Source organism: Syngnathus acus, chromosome 20, assembly GCF_901709675.1.
Source record: "Syngnathus acus chromosome 20, fSynAcu1.2, whole genome shotgun sequence".
In the NCBI taxonomy this organism is placed as follows: Eukaryota; Metazoa; Chordata; class Actinopteri; order Syngnathiformes; family Syngnathidae; genus Syngnathus; species Syngnathus acus.
Window position 1 is genome coordinate 1,680,117 of NC_051104.1, and position 15,579 is coordinate 1,695,695.

General features: G+C 45.3%; 1 long non-coding RNA gene across 1 annotated transcript; it reads right to left on the minus strand.

Moving 5' to 3' along the window:
- Positions 1 to 2,699: 2,699 nt before the first annotated feature.
- LOC119139569 lies at positions 2,700 to 3,341 on the minus strand. The gene is made up of 3 exons (XR_005101377.1): positions 3,204 to 3,341; positions 2,958 to 3,036; positions 2,700 to 2,821 (listed from the first exon to the last, which is right to left on the minus strand). It is a non-coding gene; the product is annotated as an uncharacterized LOC119139569 (long non-coding RNA).
- Between the last annotated feature and the right edge of the window lie 12,238 nt (positions 3,342 to 15,579).

Sequence of the window (15,579 nt, forward strand, 5' to 3'; positions counted from 1 at the left end):
CCGGACTCATTTGTCAGAACTCAATGCAGCGTGATTAAAGAAACCTTAACGGTGCCGTTGCAAAGAAACAAAACAAGAGGAAGAAGAAAAAAAAATCTGGGAAATTTGGGAGCTGAGCGTGGGTCGCTAATGCGTCGAAGGTGCTGCTGCGGCGGTAGTGCATTACGGTAATTAAAGGCATGCAACATTACGGGCTTCATTAATCATGCCTTCAATGGACTTTGAAGCCTTAATGAAAAACGATTCGCCGTGTCGCGGTTATTGGGCCCGTACAAAAAATGGGGGGCACCGCACACGCCGGCAGACCCCCTGAAATGGATTGGCTGCTACAGGATGGAAAAAAACAAACAAAGTGAATGAGTTGATGCAGGGGTTAACAGTCTGTATCGAGGCAGCATTTGAAATGCATTGTTCTTGAATCATATCGCACCTCATGTTTCGAGATGAGGTATTGAATTGCATTTTATAAAAAAAAAAAAGAAGAAAAAAAGGCCTGCAGTCATTATGTCAAAAATAGCACAATTTAATTATGTCTGTGTTGACTTTTGAGGCTGAGAGTTCACTTCTAGGGGTGTATATCATCCTGAGCAAAATCAAGAAAAGATCTGAGCTGACGCAGATGGTTTTGAATGTCTTTTCTGTTCCCTCCGAGATCATCTCCTACTGGTGCATTAGGGTGAGATGGGAGCCCCAGATTAGCGTCTATTACCGTGCCAGAAATGACGTACTACCACTTTCCCCGACCCGCTTTTTCGGGGTCTTGCTTAACAGTCAGTGGCGCTAACTATTCAGGTGAGTCGCTCAAGCAAAATTGTTCCAAAAAGTTCGCCCCCGCCCCCTCCCTCCCTGATAAAAGCACTTTTGGCAGCTTTACTTGGCTACATTTTTTTTCTTCAACAAAAGGAGCAAAAGGGAGGGGATGATCCATCATTTAGAACGATGACGTCATTGTCTTTCTCCTTAAATGGGCAACTCCGGGCCTGGATTGTAAGAAAATAACAATGACAATACTGACACCTAGTGTTCAACGAGTTCATTGCAGACTCCTCCAGTAGCCCTGTAAACGAAATGCTCATTTTGTGGCACCTCGAAAGTTATTGCGTAACCCTTTTCTTTTCACTAATAACTTTCTCTGAAGATTTTTTTTTCATGCCTGGTGGTGATGTAGTCCAGAGTTGCACCGCCAGATGGCGCTCCAGTAACGCTACAAAATGAGAAGCGTTTCCAAGGGCGTTTCCTATTTTACGTAAGTACAGTAACAAGATATATTCAATCTTTAAAAATTTAAAACGTATACTTGGATAATACATAGAAATCACTGACTCTGGAGACAGATACTTTAGGGATTTTAAGGTTTAATTGATCTCCGGAAAAATCCAGGCACACATCGAAGGTGAAAACATGCAAGATGAAATACATATGAATATCAATATGAAATCAAATTTCTGGGTGCAGCAATAACCGGGAACAAACTAAATGTGTCTCCAACAGAGCATTAACCTAAAATATTTTGGCAGAACTTTGGTTAGTCTACATATATTTCTTAGTTTATTGCACAATATCTAGTTAGTCTTGTTTGCAATGGACAAATGTGCCATTAAACCATTAAATGCGCTATTAAGTAAAACCATGTCATTTCGAAAAACATCGACACTTGCTCAATGTGCGAAAAAAAAAAATGTGACAGCAAAGGGGCGGGGTGTTTGGCGTTAAGCCACATCATTGCAGGACCCGAAGTGGGTGGCAAGGATGTCAAATATTTCTCTTTTCTCGGCCGCGTTGTGGGATGACCCGGCAGCAGCGACTTGCTGCCCAGGTTGATTGGGAACAGTCCTTTTTTTAGACCACTTTTTCTAGGCCCTTCCCTCTCAGGGTGAGCAGGGAGGCAACTGCTCAGTCGCGTGAGGATGAGCCGGAGAGGAGCGCTGTTCCATCCAGCTCCTCGGCGACAAACTCGCTCACGCCGCCTAACGTGCAGAGTTGGGCTAGGTACTCCCAGTCACATCCTGACCTGTACCTACTGCCCTTCCCCATCGCCGCAGGACTTTGGGGTGGAGACGTGGGCGGGGGAGTGGGGAAGGGGGGGGCTGCGCTAAGGGGTCGAATTGCGCGCAGGCCGAGTAGTCCACCATGGAGAACTACATAAAAGACGGGGACAGGATGACAGTGGTGCCTTGAGAGAGAGAGTACAATCGGCAAAATGGCAAACTAGTGCAATTCAGAAGTCCACCACAGGATGGCAGCAGCATACAATTCACATAGAGCTCTCATTCGAGAGGGGGACAACATCAACATCAAGCGACTTGGGTGAACACAGTCCATTAGGTATTGTTTGGACTGCCGTAGAAAAGTGTTCACTCATTAAGATGCTACTTTTGGGCAATTTGCATTTCCATTTTAATAATTTTACCCACTCAGCCATCTGTGAGTGGGTAAAATATGAATGTGTTGCAGACCAAATGAAAGACTTGTATCTGAAGGCACCGCTGTAGCCAGATCATTTTGAAAAGGGATGATAAAAGGCTTTGGGTTTTTTTTCAATTATTTTTAACATTTCATATTTTTAGGCTTATTTAAGTGAAACGGAGAGGAAGGAAAGTCCTTTTTGACAGATGTGAAATTCTTTTGGTTATCAATGATTGAATGATTCTGATCAAGATAGAGGGTGAAGGCCCCATTATTATTTTTTTCTTCAGAAGGACCCAGATGAAAGCAGCTCCATGCATCTCCATGGCGACGCAGTTTTGATGGAGGGTCCTCCTGTCATTAGCCGAGTCATCAGGAAGAGAATGTGGACGGACGGATGGACGAAGATCCCATTCTAGATGGGGGACGAGACAATATTCTATCTGACAGCACTTCAATCCGAATTTGACCTGATCGTCGCACAATGGATGCCAAAATGTCTCGATAGCAACAGCCCACTCCCGATGGAAAACGTTTGGCCGTGAACTCACCAGCTCGTCTAGAACCACCACATCAGGCTCACGCTGCAAATGGCCATCAGCGGCAGCGAAAGCGAACAGCGTTGACCCCCTGAAAGACAGCAACGAAGCAATTTGGTTTGACCCCTGCTGGACCCGAAGGCATGCAACGCACACATACACACACGTTCCAAAATAATAACGGCTCAAACATTTGCAGTCGGACTCCTTCCATGGCATTGGTCGGGCGCGCGCGCGGCAAGAAGGAAAGCGACTCACCGCGAGCAGTGACTATGACTGTGAAAGTCTTCTCCTCAGCCGTTCCAGCTTTGGGTGTCATGGTGACCTTGTACTTGCCCTTGTCTGTCAAACCAAGCTGGACGATAGTCAGGTCTCCACGGGTCTGGTCAAACACGAACTTCTTAAGGTTGTAAAGATCCTCCTTGGTGAGTTTCCAAGTGTCTGCAGTTGAGTTGTTAAGGGACGCGGACAGCGATTGGGCAACGACGTCCTCGTTCCCGGCGTTGTTCCCGGCGTTGTTCCCGGCGTCGTTCCCGGCGTCGTTCCCGGCGTCGTTCCCGGCGTCGTTCCCGGCCTCGTTCCCGGCGTCGTTCCCGGCCTCGTTCCCGGGCTCGTCCGCGGGCTCGTTTGCGGGCTCGTTCGCGGCCTTGGTCGTGGCCTTGGCCCCGTCAGCGGACTGGCTGTAGGTGAGAATCTTTTTTCCCAGGTCAATATTTTCCCAGACGACTTTTGTGTAGTCATCCAGCTTAGTCTTGCCGGTGGCCATGGTAACATCGCCACCTGCTTTGCCCTTTATTTCCTTGTCTGCTGCTGCTGTTGAAAACAAAGCACAAGTTACTTTTTACCAGCAGTTCCACAATAATCATTGTCACAGCACACCTCGTGAGTTTCTCTTGTCTGCATCATGGATCATCTATCTCATTAACGGCATTTCATTGGAGAGGTCAACCCTCCATTTTGTTTTCAAATACGGAAGTTACCAGCGAGCGGAAGGGAGATCAGGAGCGCCCACATCAGCCGAGCCATCTTGCTGGTCATCCTTTTCTTCTGCTGATTGAGGAAGAAGCGCGAGGAAGAAGCACACTTTGCCCGAGCAAGCGAGGTAAGGTGCACCAGAGTTAGTACTCGATGGGACTTTGCTTTCAGTCTCAGCTCAGGCGTACCCACAATGCTTGGCCTACAAAGAAAAGGACATCCGCCCTTTGGAAATGACACGGCGCTTGCAAATGTCATACGCGCATCACTAAGACGCAAAGGGATCAAACGCAAAGCTTTGAGAGGAAATCTGCAACTCCACAGGACGGGGACGACGTGTGCTAACCAAAGACAGCATGTGGGTGCCAGGCCTCTCCCGCTACGGAACGGGATCGGCGACTCAATCGTCGGAGACGTCATTGGTTGTCAAAGCACAAATCTCCCGACGGCAAGGAGGGGACGCAAAATGGCCGCTCAAAGATTCAAAGAGGGCCAGAGCGGCAGAGAGACAAAGGGGTTCTTTGGCGTTTGGGCTACGTTTAAAACTTTTGGAGACATGCGTGACCTGAAGGTTACGACCGTCGATTGCATCGCGGTGCCTTTATATTAGCTTACGCAAGCAACACTTTGACTTTGATCCAAAGTGGAATGCGGGGCGGATCTGGCGAGCTCGATGACAACATGAGCGCGTGCAAGACCGAAACAACGCTCTGAGAAAATGAGCCAACATGACACCAAGACGATGAAAACAATTTCCATAGCCACTTTTCTTCTTTTCCACCAGTACGACTTCTCCGTTCTGTACTGATAGCAAGGACCGATACTTTGGCTACGGCAAAGTTCCCCCGCCCAAAAATGCAAGAAAATTGTGACTAAAGAAACCTGCATTCACCAATTGAGATATTTTGCTTATCATTGCGCAACATTGATGGCAATTTTTCCCATTCTCATTCCAATTTCTGGTTCTAAAAAGAAACGGCCACAAGATGGCGCTCGATACTGTCCCGCCGAGGTGGAGGCGGCCAACCGAGCCAACTTTATTGACATGAACAGGAATTGTTCATCAAAGTCTGTCTGCTTCTCCTGCCGATTCGTTTCATTGATACAACACGCACACGCATGCACACACACGCACACGCACACAGCAGACAACCTCGAGGGGATATTCAAGATTCAAGATTCAGATTCAAGATTCAAGAGTTTTTATTCGCCATGTTTGAGCGTGCCAAACAAGGAATTTGACTTCGGTAAAACACACCCTCTGTTTAACATATAGGTGACTAACAACACTCAGGACATGTGAATAATGGCAAAAACAGTGTAGACAAATTCAAAAAGGTGTGAAGAGCAGGATGTTATTGCACAGTAATGCCTCTGAGACTCTATGAGTGGTGTGAGTTCATCAGAGCAACAGCCTGGGGGAAGAAGCTGTCTCGGTGTCTGCTGGTTTTGGCGTACCGAGCTCTATAACGCCGTCCGGAGGGGAGTAGTTCAAACAGACTGCAACCTGGGTGAGAAGGGTCTGTAGAAATGTTCCTTGCACGTTTCCTGGTCCTGGACAGGTACAAGTCTTGGATAGATGGGAGGTTGATTCCAATGATCTTTTCTGCAGTCCTGATTGTCCGTTGCAGTCTGTGCTTGTCTTGTTTGGAGGCTGATCTAAACCAGACAGTGATGGAGGTGCAGAGGACAGACTGGATAATGGCAGTGTAGAAGGTCTTCAGAAGCTCTCGCGGCAGGTTGAACTTCTTGAGCTGTCTCAGGAAGTACAGCCTCTGCTGGGCCTTCTTCCGGACAGAGTCCATGTGGCCGGTCCATTTCAGGTCCCGAGAGATTGTGGTTCCCAGGAACTTGAAGGTGTCTGTGGAGAGAATTATTACTGCTAAGTAAGTATTACTGCGGATAGTGAGGGGTAAAAGTGGTGAAGGGTCTCGCCTGAAATCCACTGTCATCTCCACGGTCTTGAGCGGGTTCAGCTCCAGATGGTTTTGGTTGCACCAGTGGACCAGCCGCTCCACCTCCTGTCTGTACGCAGTCTCATCACCGTCCTGGATCAGTCCGATGAGAGTGGTGTCGTCTGCATACTTCAGGAGCTTCACAGGAGAGTCATCTGAGGAGAAATCATTGGTGTAGAGAGAGAAGAGCAGTGGGGAGAGGACGCACCCCTGAGGGGCTCCAGTATTGGTGGTCCGGGTGTCAGATGTGATGCCCCCAAGCCTCACACGCTGTCTCCTGTTGGTCAGGAAGCTGGTGATCCACTGACAGGTGGGGGCAGGCACCGCAAGCTGGATGAGCTTCTGTTGGAGGATGTCAGGAGCGATGGTGTTGAACGCCGAGCTGAAGTCCACGAACAGGATCCTGGCGTACGTTCCTGGGGTGTCCAGGTGGTGCAGGATGTAGTGCAGTCCCATGTTGACCGCATCATCCACTGACCTGTTTGCCCAGTAGGCAAACTGGAGGGGGTCAAGCAGGGGGCCCGTGACCTCCTTCAGGTGGTTCAGCACTAACCTCTCGAAAGATTTCATGACCACAGATGTCAGTGCGACGGGTCTATAGTCATTCAAACCTGTGATGGCGGGCTTCTTGGCCACTGGAACGATGGTGGAGCTCTTGAAGCACGAGGGCACCTCACACAGCTCCAGAGAACGGTTAAAGATCCGTGCAAAGGTGGGCGCCAGCTGCTCAGCGCAGACTTTCAAGCAGGAAGGTGACACGCCGTCTGGGCCCGGTGCCTTCCTGGTCTTTTGTCTCCGGAACATCCGGCGCACTTCCTCCTCGCGGACCTGGAGTGCGGGCGCGGCCTCTGCAAGAGAGAACTCTCTCACTTGTGACAACGATGATAGAGGTGTGGACAGAGCAGTTGTGGGGAGAGGTGAGTATGTAGATTGTGCTGCAGGAGGACCGATCAAACCTGCAGTAGAACTTATTTAGCTGGTTAGCAAGCCTTGGGCTCTCCACAGGACGGGGGGTTCGTTTCTTGTAGCCCGTGATGCTCTGCAGACCTTTCCACACTGTTGAGGGATCAGGATTGGCAGAGAGGTGTCTCTTCAGGTTCTCCCCGTAACACCTCCTGGCTTTCCTGACCTCTCGGTTCAGTGTGTTTCTGGTCTGCCTGAACAGGTCGCGGTCGCCGCTCCTGTAGGCCTCCTCCTTGACTTTGCGCAGCCTCCTGAGGTTCGGTGTAAACCAAGGTTTGTCGTTGTTGTACGTGCAGAAGGTCTTAGTCTGCACACACAGATCCTCACAAAAACTGATGTATGATGTGACAGTGTCAGTGAGTTCATGCAAGTCTGAAGTTGCAGCTTCGAAAGCTCCCCAATCGGTGCAGTCAAAGCAGGCTTGGAGGTCCTGCCTTGACTCCACTGTCCACTTCCTCACAGTCCTCACCACAGGCTTAGAAGTTTTTAGTTTCTGCCTGTAGGCCGAGATCAGATGAACTAGACAGTGGTCCGAGAGTCCTAAAGCTGCACGAGTCGCAGAGTGGTATGCATCCTTGATCACGGTGTAGCAGTGGTCCAGAGTCTGTGCCCCTCTGGTGGGACACGTTACGTGCTGTCTGTATCTGGGGAGTTCGTGTGCGAGGTTCGCCCTGTTAAGATCACCCAGAACAATGATTAGTGAGTTTGGTAGAAGTTTCTCCATGTCTGTTACCTGGTCAGCCAGCATCTGCGTGGCTTCACTCGCACGTGCGTGAGGTGGGATGTAAACAGCCGCCATGACGATCGAGGAGAACTCCCGTGGCGAATAGAACGGCCGGCAGTTTATGAAAAGTGTTTCTAGGAGAGGGCTGCAAATTATCATACATTATTATCATACATATGTGATGATATTATTATAAACCATAAAGATTGGGTCAAGCAATCATTTACAAATTATGAAAATATAGTTTTTGCATTTTTGTTTATGATCTTGGAGACAAATTAAAATAAACCCATTTTGGATGCAATAAGTATTGATCTTGTTTTCCATTTAATCGCCTTTTTTGCCCTCTTGATTTGACCTGAATGCAATTCCATTTTTGTCCACTAGAGAGAAGCACACGTATGGTACATTGAAACAAGAGCAAAACGGCGTCTAAGTTTCTCGCGCAGTTTATAGAAAATGATTGAATGTCATCGCAAAGTAGAAAGTTTTTTCCTAATTACATTTTTGTATATAAATTGATGTTTCAGCTATTTCTTCATGAAAACAAACACCTCTTAGTGTCTTCAGAGATCCGTTTCCTTTTACACATGGTCCGTCTTTTGACACTCAAGTTGGCTTAACTGTTAATGCTTATTATGTTATTGCAATACACCAGAGGGACCTGTGAGCCAAAGTGCCATGATGAGGCAGCCGTTTTATTGTTAAATTAGATTTTATTTTATTTTTTTATGCCTGCACTATTGTTGACCAACCTTTTCTGAATATGGCCCACAATGTATACACACTGTGGTTTGTGCCTTTTTGGCAGTTTTCAAATGAGCTAAATGCATTGAGGGGGAAAAAAACCACTCATCAGGGATCAATCCAGCTCAACTATCACTCTCATGGTGGCCTTAGCCCCCCAAATGAGTGTATGTATGCTCATGTGCTGTCTTAACCCCTGAAGTGGGTCCTTCTAGCTGGCTCATCCCGCTAATGAGGGCCTTGCTGTAGGACTGTAAACAGAGGACCACTCCCGATAATCAGTCCGAGGCCCGCCGGATGAAAGGAAAGAAAGCGCAGAGGGACTATCAAAGGCCATCCTGCTAACAGGTGAGGTGAACTTACGATTCAAGCCATATTGTTAAGTACACCTAATAGGAGCCAAATCAAAAATAACAATGCTCAGTGTTGACTGACACAATCCGAGGGGTGTTACGTGACAAAAAGCTTCATTTAGGTGCTTGGAAAGCTTAGAAGGCAGATTTTCTTTCTTTTTATTGATATTTTGACTTGCATCTCATTGAAAATATATTGAAGTGCTGAGGTTTCCTATGGGGAGGGGAACTGCGCCTAAAGATGAATTGTGATTAAATGAAATAAATAAATAAAGATACTTACAAAGTATTTAATCTTGGGATTTTAGAATACCGTGTTTTGCCATGCATAATGCGCCCCCGTGCATAATACGCACCCTAAAAATGGCATGTCGATGCTGGAAAAAAGCCTGTACCCATGTATAATACGCACCCAAATGTTGACTCTTACTTAAGTCCGTAAACGTAAAATTATTTCAGAAAAAAGATCATTTTTGGGAACAACCGGATGCTATTCTGCCGGTCAGTATCACTGCGCATGCGCTAGCAAACTCGATAGCGAAGAAATGTTTCGGATTTGTGTAGGGTACATTGTGACAGCAAACGAGCAGGTGATCGAGCAAGCGTCTGATACGAGAGCATTGTGTTCGTATGGAGCGTGTTTGAAGTGAACAGCAGAGAAGAAAGGAACAAGGCAAAGTGTTGTGAAATAAAATATTACCTGTAATACGCATTTAGGTAGAGAACTGAACTCTCGCTCTTTATATAGCTGACGTGTCTTGCGCATCCGTTCTGCGCATCTCTAATGGCGGCCTCCGTATGATATCCGGTTTGCGATGGAGATTAAAAAACAAACAATATTTGACAATAACACACCATCAAGGATTGCACCATCGCATCAAACGATGTGTCGTCAATTATGAACTTTACTGACTAAGTGTGTTGGGCAGGATGGCTGAATGCGATGCGCGATTGACAACAAACAAGAAGAAAGGTGTGATTTCAAGTTTTATTTCGAGGGAGATTTTCTTCAAAACTTGTTGTACCCATGCATAATGCGCACCCCAGATTTTAGGACAATAAATTAGTTACATTTTGCGCATTATGCATGGAAAAACACGGTATCTTATTTTGTAACATTTATGGTATACTCAACCACACGCACGCACACACACACACACGCACACGCACACGCACACGCATATACACACGCAGACACAAAACTGGAGTAATTGAAATGTAATTACTGCAAGACTCTGTGTGAGCAGTAATCCTGTGAATCCATTGTTGGCCATACGTGCCTGCTCCTTCATTTATGACCACTACCCCAACCAATTCGTGCCATGTTGCTCTTTAGGGCGGGGGTCATCAGTGGGTTGAATTGAATTCCATTCAAATGGCTTTCTGTCAATCATTACAATTCTGTGTGACATTCACGACAGGCAATGATGCGTTCAAGTTGTTTGATAAGTCAGGGCGGTTGAACTTCTACCAAACGACTAAAATGTACCAGTTTCTGTGCTGTTGAAACATTTCACGTAAAAATTTATGTAGGATTTTGTCACACCTTGACATACCCTTGTTGCTATGTCGCAGTGTGTGTGTGTGTGTGTGCGGGAATGAGAGAGCGAGAGTTTGCAGCGCGGCACACACATTAATGATCGCAAGGCCTAAACAAACCCTCTGTGGTTGTTGGGCATCGACCCGCTGATGCACCCATCACAACCAGCTAACGTATCCGCGGAGGCCTCGCGCCGTAATTGACTTCCTCTTCGGGACACACACACACGTGCACGTGCACGAGCACACACACACACACACACACACACAAACACACGCGTGTGGGATTAGCAACTGTCATTAGCCAGACCCCTGTTGCTTTTTTGTGTATGATTTGTTATGCTCGGAGACGGAGTGCTTATTATGAGCTGAGAACAAAATAAAATGTTCTGCTATATATTTGCTTGTTAGCAAACAAAGTGTGAGCTCATCCTTTTTGGCTTCACCCCTTGAAATACATCCCTTGGTGTTTATTGGCCCGTGTGGGCCGTGAAGGGAAAAGGTGTGCGAGGTCGTTTGTGTTTCAGCCTGAACGGATTGGCCCGTCACGAGCTCACCCATCGGATCGCCCGGTTGATCGTATTTCCTGATTAACTCAAGTGAAATAAAGCTCTTTAAAAAAAAAAATGGACGTTCCCTATCCCTTCTTCCCTTTTTCTCGCTCCCTCTCTCGACTCTTTTTACGTTTTTTTGTTTTGGTTTTAATTACCTTCGTCATGCCCGACGGCGGCTGATGACTTGATTAAGACTGTCGCGCGCCGTTACAGTCTCTACCCCGCTGATGGATGACTCCCAAGCTTATTAACTTACTTGCCACCCTGCCCCAACGATCAATAACGTGCCGGACCTCGAAACGCAAAGAGGGTGAGTGGGGGGGCTACCGTGATGGAGAGACACATGATTAGCCCATGTGGCCAATATGGAGAGGAGTACAGGTGTATTGATTGGGATGGATTAGGCTCAGTTGCAGAGGCTTAAAAGCTTCCCTTTTTCTTACGCTGGTCTTTGTAATCGTACCTGACACCGTGACATTTTTAATGGTAACGAGCAATAAAAAATGGTGGAATTTTAATGCCAATACTGATTCTTTAATGGTGTGGCTCTTCCGTACTTTGGAATGACTGAGAAAAATGAACACATTCAATCAAATAATGACCAAGCCATAGCAGACGTGCTTAAACTTGTTATGCACGGAAAAACATTTTAAGGTTGTTTAGCGTACCTTTCATGAAATTTCTAAGGATCTATTATTTGATATAATCCAAATAATATGATTACTTTTGTGTCGTTTTCTGTATTATTTGATGTAACATAAAACCACATTGAAAAACGTTTTTTTTGTGATTTTATTGCATTCACTATTTATTACATTCGTCTAATTTTAATAAAACATTGAAAATTCTTAAAAGTAAATATCTCCGCCTCAGTCCGAGATGGCTAAAGTTCCAATGCAATCGAAACAAATCGTAGCATTCCAATCTCGAGGGGAAAAAAAAAAAACACAACAGTACTTGACACCCGCCCGTCTCCTTTTACTTGGAAGACCACCAGGAGACACGGCAGATGAAGAAAGGTCACAAAAAAACAAAAACCCTCATTCCCCATGGGAACCGCCCGCTTCACTGGGGCCTTTCACAAATCAGAGCTCATCATCGAAGATCATTTTGCCACCAATGGAAGCGCTTCAGCGTGCCGAGAAGTCTCGACATGTCTGAAGTTGACATTACGTTAGGACTGAATGAAACGGGCCAACGGAACACACATAATAGGCTTTTTTTTCTCCACATGTTGCGATATCGATCACGACTTGATGGAATGTTGGGGGCAGAGTTATCACATCGACACTACACTTATTCAAAGAAGGGTGGGTCTCCAAATTAAAATTTCAATTTATTTTTTTCTTCAAATTCTAGGATTTGGCTGAGACTTTTTTTTTATGGCTCGACTCATGATATACATGTCTACCCAATTTCATGTGGCTAAGTGAAACTGAATTGCATTTGACAGACACCTCAAAATAACAAAAATGGCCGCTTCGAATCAAAATGGCACACTTTTTTGTGGCTCTACTCATGATAGATAAAAACGATTTTATTTTTGACGAAAGAGGGAATATAATAACACTTGAGCACATAATTAACATAATATGTTTCCATTGACCTTTTCTTTGGCCTCCATCTGTGTTGACTAAAGTGGAAGCTCCTGCAGGGATAATGCGCGCCATTAATGTGACTGGGCTCCATTTTGCCAGTCATTGATCTCGACATGCCAACCCCGACCGACTGAAAGACGACGACAAGCAGAGACAGACTCAGAAGGTCATCAATGGAACATTAAACATTAAAAAAAATGTAAAACATGGGTGAAGGTACAAAAAACAGTATGTCCAAAAAAATTAATTTAGTGTTTTTTTGATGGTGTTGGGGTTTTCAATGGTTTCAAAGATTTTTGCTATTTCAACAACACTAAACTACAGCAGAGAAACTACACCATTTCCATCCATGAAGTCATTTAGCAATGTTTTTCCAAGTAACTTTCCCACTAAGCTTTCAGCTGGGACATTTGAAGAATTGACATCATAAAAGCCATTCAAAAGAGCGACGTTTCCAAGCCGTGAATGCACACTTAGTGGCTCCATTGAATCCCCGCAAGAGAAACTTGTCTCAAGTGCAGAAAATTATTGCTAACCTCTGCATTTTCCCCCTTTTTTTCCACCCGGCTGCGATGCACATTATGAGAAATATGGAGTTGCTTTTACCGTATGCACTCTAGCCAGAGCCGTCATCTGTGACTTCTATTAGCTTGCCGCTCAATAGCGCTCTTGTCCTTGGATGTATTGTTTCTATTAACTTTTTTTTTCCTGGTCTGTTTTAATTAAATGCGCTGATGGAGTCTTTTTTTTTTGGGGTGGGGGGTGTAATTGTCACAACAGCACTAATGAATTAACGCTATGTCCGGAAGACAAATCAACACCAACTGTCTGTATGAATCAGATTCTTTTAAAAAAGCATAAACAGATCAATGGAGCTTTCACGGCTCGCATATTGCTGACATCACCCAATCCCGGCATGCGTGTGTGGCCACCTTGCAACCAGAGCTGTAACACAAGCTCATTTAGCATATGGCATCTTTACCGTCGGCAGGGTAAACACAATGGGGATGGTCAAACACACCACGCCGTGCACGTTCGCACACACGTGCCACACACTAAGCCGTTAGAAAGCTTCTTTAGGAACCTTCAAAATGGGTCAACTTTGTACGGAATGTGCATTTGTAGGCCGAATGCCGCTCGGGCCTGTGTCGAAATGTGCTGAGTATTCTATGGAGTCTGGTTTGGAGTTAACAATCAAATTCGCTGGACCGTGGACGAGGCAAACAAAAGTCCGTAAAAGATTTGTCACATTTTACAAACAACATTGCGCTACTCGTCCCACAAATAGAACATCATTTGCAAGGCGCATGAAGGCTTTCTTTCCACTGCTCCTTTATTGCAACAACAAATGTCCAAACTTCACTGAGCAAACCTTTACTTCCACCCTGGCTCTCGAGGTTGTCGCTATCAGCTGTCAAAGCTTCAACCTTAATGGAGGCTGCCAATCCCAACAAATCAATACGTACCCAACAAGGGGCTCAGATTTCCGACCACAGGCCTAATAGAGCAGGCATGACGTCAGGATGTTCCCTACGATCATAGTCCAACACAGGAGGGAAAAAAATAAATAAAATAAGAAACCAGACCATTTTTGGTGGGAAGAGGTTAGACACCCAGAAGCAGGCAGCTAGCCAGCTAGCAATCGGGAGGCTAGGCTAGGCTAGGCTACGCGAGCGAGCGAGGCCGTAAAGTGGCCGTTAGGGTACATTAGAGGCTCTTGAAGGCATCATGAATTTTTCAGCAAGGGGCTTTGCACGGTCGCAACCTTAAACACACCACAGGCCCTTCAGGATACTCTCACCTTTAACCCCTGCTCTCCCTAGGGGCGCGTGGTCACGGTCAATGATCTGCCTGGCAACAGCTTTGTATCACATGAGGTCAAGTGGATGTTTTCACATCCTCAGACTGATTAAGGTGTTCAATAATGGCGCGCGGGGGGGTGTCACTCTGGCATTGATATAGTAACAATAGTCATAGTTGTGATTATAAATATAACAAGCAAAGAAAACCAAACTGTAGCTAACTAATTTCAATGTTGTGCAGTTTTTGGCAGCCTGTTTTAGTTTTTGTTGAAGTCTTTGTGTCAAAATGTCGTTTTAGTCATGTTCTTTTTTTGTCTGATCACGTTTTAGTCGCCTAAAACATTTTACTCTTTTTTTTTTTTTTAAGTCAGAATAGTCCAAGACTATTTTAGTCTAGTTTTAGTCGACTAAATCTTTAGACATTGTAGTCTAGTTTTAGTACCGTAATTTTCGGACTATAAGTCGCGGTTTTTTTCATAGTTTGGGTGGGGGGGCGACTTATACTCAGGAGCGACTTATATACATATATATGTTTTTTTTTCACTTTTTTGGGCATTTTATGGCTGGTGCGACTTTTACTCCGGTGCGACTTATACTCCGAAAATTACGGTAAATACATTTTTTATACTCTTTTCTTGAATGCAATTCAATTTTAGCCATATCCAATTGGTCCCTTCAAGAATATATTCATTTCAGACACAGAAGACGCTCTGATTTTAATTATGTTCTCGAAGGGCTGCCGTCAAGTCAACAAAAGTCAACCACTGCATTAGTAATGATGTCATTATAGAAATTAAAGACACGTCAGTATTTGGATCCTTCACTGAGGCTGCGATGGGGGCGGATGTGTGCACATCCGTGAGTGCGTGTGTGTAAATGGACTTAGTTTAGGCGGGATTAACCGCACTAAGAGAGGCAGGGACATGCAGGACGTGTAGTGTCCATATGCTGCAAAGCCTTCCCTTTGGGGGCAACACGTGCCCCTCAATTGCACTGATACTACTAATTTGGAAAAAGAAATTGCCTTTAAAAAGGCAGATTCTGTACATAGTATGTAAAACATAGCCAGCTAGCCTAATGCTAACGCCTAATGGAAATCAGCATTGACTGGCTAGCAAACAACATCAATAGTTGTAACGCAGTAACTTGGACCTGACTAATGCGGACTTTTTAAGGCCGATGGTGATTCTGATATTTGGGGAAAACAATCATTGATTACTCAGCCGATTATTTCAGAAAAATGATGCTCTTTTGCATGAAGAAAATTCCATTCAAACATAGCACAAAAGTGCTGAACAAAAAAACAACATTAAGTGCAAGAACCCATTTTATGTCTATTCACAAAAGACAACTTACTTAAAGATTTCAATATTCTACTCCTACAATGTTTTCCTGTCTGTGATCTAAATCCCCAAAGGATTACC